The sequence below is a fragment of the Oratosquilla oratoria genome, chromosome 7 (genome assembly GCF_046742065.1).
Source record: "Oratosquilla oratoria isolate Oo_2021 chromosome 7, ASM4674206v1, whole genome shotgun sequence".
Taxonomy (NCBI): Eukaryota; Metazoa; Arthropoda; class Malacostraca; order Stomatopoda; family Squillidae; genus Oratosquilla; species Oratosquilla oratoria.
Genome location: NC_134783.1, coordinates 58,394,947 through 58,399,946, shown reverse-complemented (window position 1 = coordinate 58,399,946; position 5,000 = coordinate 58,394,947). Strand labels below are relative to the sequence as shown.

The 5,000-nt window shown below is 41.1% G+C and overlaps 1 protein-coding gene across 1 annotated transcript in view; it reads right to left on the bottom strand.

The window, feature by feature from the left end:
* LOC143027169 (uncharacterized) overlaps window positions 1-5,000 on the bottom strand; it is a 725,227-nt gene that overhangs the window by 148,230 nt on the left and 571,997 nt on the right. The gene's annotated exons all lie outside the window — the stretch shown is intronic.

Here is a 5,000-nt window from a genome sequence, read left to right as displayed (position 1 = left end):
AGATAGTTAGATAGATAGATAGATAGAGTCACATAGACAGGAGAATATAATATAACGTTATCAAATGTCCCCAGCCTTATAATCAAAAGCTCGTTTTATATTCATATACACACATCAAATAATTAAGTGCTGGTATTTTTTGTATATAAATGCATACACTCTTTTAGTTTAACTATAATTCAATGTTTTCGAAGGTTAGCTGTGTCGAGTTCGTGTTTGTGGTCGTGTGTGTGTGTCAGTTGTTGATGATGTTACTTCGTGTTGTTCTCATTGTTGTTTTTATCGTTTTTGGCGCTATTTTTTGTTTGCGTTTGAGGATTTACAAATTTATACTTACCTTATTCAAATGCACATATATACACAAACACACACACACACGCAAAAACATACACGTATACATACACATACACACACAGAAAGTCAAACACGCAGACAAAAGCTCACAGACACACCCATATAAACACACACATACATACACACACACACACACACACACACACACACACACACACACACACACACACACACACACACACACACACACACACACACACACACACACACACACACACACACACACACACACACACACACACACACACACACACACACACACACACACACACACACACGCACACATATTACCCATAGATCGGTCATACGAGCTCTGAGCTCTCTTCCGGGAGGGAAATAGCTGTCGATCACGAGTCCAACACGTGTTCCAAAGACCAAGTTACTCCATTCGTTTCGGTGGCACCTCATGGGTTGCCCTTTGAGCCAAAGCGACGTTTCGGGATTACTTTAGTTCGGACCCTTCGTCCCTGTAACCCACAACTCTAATCCCACAATGATTATCTAGGCTGAATAGCCCTGTCGTGACTCCACCACTTAAGGGATAATCGCCCCCTAACCCCCCCCTAAACCCCCTAGTCCCCCCACCCCAATCACTCCCCCCCCTCCCCCCGAGGGACTACCAAGCCAGCCCATCTCAACCCCACCAACCCTCAGCCCCAAAATATCCAATTACTAATATCACCCCACACCCCTCCTCCAGTTTGTTTGGAAGGACAAAATATGGTTGACACTAAAGGTATTCTCATCAACTTTACTTAACTGATGGTGGGTTACTCAACCTGCAATCTCCATTGTTGCCTATTACCGTGAATTGACTTTCAGGCCTTATATCAGTAGTAGTCACTCCAGCAGCAATGAACTTAACCAATTAATACAAAACTGAAACCCCAGTAAAAGGTCAAGGCAATCTTCCAGAGCTGTATAAGATAACAGAGTAAGAACCTGAAAGATACTTTATAAACTGGAAACCCGTTGAAGATTTAGTCGTTTAGACTATGCTCAATAAACTGAATTGATTACAATCAGAACAAACACAAAATAATTGACAGACATTGACAGACTGGAAAAAGTACAACGGCGAGCCACAAAACTGATTCCAAATATAAAAAATAAATCATACGAAAATCGACTAAAACATATGAATCTGTTTTCCCTAAAAAAGCGTAGACTCAGAGGTGACTTGATACAGGTCTTTAAAATTCTAAAGGGAATTGACAAAATCAAAAGTGACCAAATTTTCACATTGAATGAGAATCAGACAAGAAACAATGGTCTCAAACTGTCCGGAAATAGATTCAATTTGGAAGTAGGTAGAAACAACTTTGCCAACCGTGTAGTTAATGAATGGAATAAACTTCCTGCACAGGTAGTGCAATGTAGTTCAGTTCGAAGCTTTAAGAATCATTTAGATAAATACCTAAGTAAGATGCTGTAATGATTATGATTTATCTTATATTATTTGTTTTTGTTTTGTTATCATTTGTCTGTCTGATTTTCATTTATTATTAGTTATATGTCAATTTATTGTTATTTACTATTTACCTGTTTGTTTATTATTTAACTATACCTATGCATTTATTTATGTACTTTATTTGTTATTTACATTATCATAGTTTTTATTTATTATTTTATTATTAATATGATTTTTTTTCGCATCCGACCTAGATATGGATCAAAAGGTCTCCTGTCGGCATGCTCCGCCTTTGTAATCCTTTGTAATAATTTATCAAGACGCTTAATCACCAAACCTCTTGATAACGTCCTGGAGAATTCATTCACGAGTTTTATTCTGACTAATGTCAAACCATTCTCAAGCAATCGAGACCTCATCTGTCCTCTCAGATGAATTAATGTGCCTGGCATTAGCTTGGATCAATTATGTGGGTAATGTCTGAATACACGAGTCGTGCATAATTCATCAGGGAAGAGACACCATTTCCTGAGGTTTAATGCTACGACCCTCGGGCTCCCTAAGCCCCCCCCCACCCCCAACTAAGCCTCTAATCCTGGACTCCGACTTCGCCACGAAGAGGCAGAGGCTTCGAGAGACCATCTCGGCCCTATCATCCTTCCTCCAAGGAGGTACTTCTTCGTCCCTGAAGTTATTCTAGAATATTCGATGGTTGCCGGCGATGACCTAAAAGGGCTTACTAGTGAGGCTTTTCTACAGTATTCTTTCCCTGTAGACGCTGGGGTAGACAGATTTCTTGATGACTAAAACGATTGTTATCTAACCATTTCTTGAACATTCTGTGCCTTCAGATACCAAATTAGTAAAGAGAATTATTCCTAATATAGGGTAGCTAACTCGTTACTCGTGTTAACGTATTCTAGAATGCCCTGTGTCTTTTCTAGAATATTCTATGTATTTGGATGCAAAGACGTAGAGGACAACAAACCCGATATTTCATTCCAGATTATCCTTTATCTATTATTAGTTTTAAAGAAAAAAATTATATAACTAAGAGAGAACCATAACATCCGAACGCTATGTATAAATTAAGATAACACATTCGCTAAAGAAAATAACAATACCAACATATTATACGGGATTGAGCAAATGCAGTCTCCCTTCTCAGGGAGGCTCTGTACCTCTCTTCTTCTCTTTTATTTCCTACACCTGCCTATAGCACGGGCTATCTCAGGGGAATCTTAAGAAACTTACTTTCCTAAGTTTCCCTCTTCCCTCATCACTCCATCTACCAACTTCCATCCTAATTTCCTCCTCCTCTCTCCCCTTCCACCCTACCACTTCTCCACCTCACCTTACTTATTCCCTCTCGAAAACTCCCTCTCTCCACTCTCCCCTCTCCCTCCCCCCTCTCCTCCACCTCCTCTTCCACCTATCCTTCTTCAACTCTACCTCACCTTCCGCTCTCCGGTCCACTCCTCCTTCTCCCCATTTTCCTTTCTCCTTCCCCTCTCTCCAATCTACTCTTCCCTCTCCCCAATCCCTCTTTTTACCATCTTCCCTCACCCCTAACACTAAACTCTCTTCCCCTCTTTTTTTCCCTTCCTCCGACGCAGCCGTCTCCTCCCACTCTCGCCTCCTTCTTCCTCTTCGTCTCTTTCGGTTTCAATTTCCTGTTCCCCTACCTGAGCGCACATCCATGATAAACAAAGAACTGATTATTACACCGTGTTTTAAACATCATTTGACTCTGGAGATATAACATTTTCACAATACCGCCGTGATACTTGTCCTCTTTGTACATGATTTGTGTGTTTGTGTGTGTGTGTGTGTGTGTGTGTGTGTGTGTGTGTGTGTGTGTGTGTGTGTGTGTGTGTGTGTGTGTGTGTGTGTGTGTGTGTGTGTGTGTGTGTGTGTGTTCACCATGGTCTTTGGATCACGTGTTGAACTCGTGATTGACAGCTCCCGGAAGAGAACTCAGAGCTCGTATGACCGATCTATGTGACCTTACACACACACACACACAACTCCCCGCCCACGAAAGTTGGAGTAACGACTCGAAGCGCAGCAATACTGAAATAATTTCAGCCCTGGGCATGATTCGAACCCGGACCACCGTAGTGACGGTCGGAGACTACCAACCGCGCCGTCGGTGTGTGTGTGTGTGTGTGTGTGTGTGTGTGTGTGTGTGTGTGTGTGTGTGTGTGTGTGTGTGTGTGTGTGTGTGTGTGTGTGTGTGTGTGTGTGTGTGTGTGTGTGTGTGTGTGTGTGTGTGTGTGTGTGTGTGTGTGTGTGTGTGTGTGTGTGTGTGTGTGTGTGTGTGTGTGTGTGTGTGTGTGTGTGTGTGTGTGTGTGTGTGTGTGTGTGTGTGTGTGTACGTGTCTGTGTGTATGTGCTTCTCCCATGGTGACAGTATCATTTCCACTGTTTTTATGGAGTCTGTCGTTCATTTCCGAATGGAAACAAAAGAAAATACGAACCAAACACAAAGAGTCCCATCAACAGTGTATTGATTTTTCATCAAAATCGTGGACACTGTGAAATTTGGAAACAGTCGAGACTCAGAGAAGTAAAGTGAAAAATCGCAACCTCCACGGAATTCGTTTTATATATATCATTTTGCCTCACTATTTCATTCATCTCTGAACAATTTCCTATCATAGGAAGAGTAATTCTCTCGAAAATTCCTTCAACCATCGGTGTCATAATTGAAATATTTCATTGTAACAGAGACCACACGATTTTATTCAGGGTATGGACGTTGTTGAAGCAAAGAAGATAAACATCATGCCACCGTAACTGATTCCCACATTCTACTTTTCATCTAAAAATTCTCTTTCAAACTCCCAAACCTTCCCCTTAACAAAAGAGTAATATGTCGTCCATTCCACCACAACTCATATTTTCCGACATACATAATAATTTCTAACATGGTTGATCAATTCTAGTATACATGATTAATTCCAAAATGCGTCAGCATCCCTAGTATACGTTATCTATTCAAATATACCACATAGACCAACATATTTCATAGATGAACATGATGAAGTCGCAGCTTTCGGGACGTAATTTTGATCAAATGTGAAACGAATCCCACAGAATTCTTCCATTTCTCAACGAACATACCATTAAAGCTTTGATTCCAGGACACTTTTTGTTTTTATAACACACGCACAGACACAAGCGCGCGCAAACACACACACACACACACACACACACACACACACACACACAC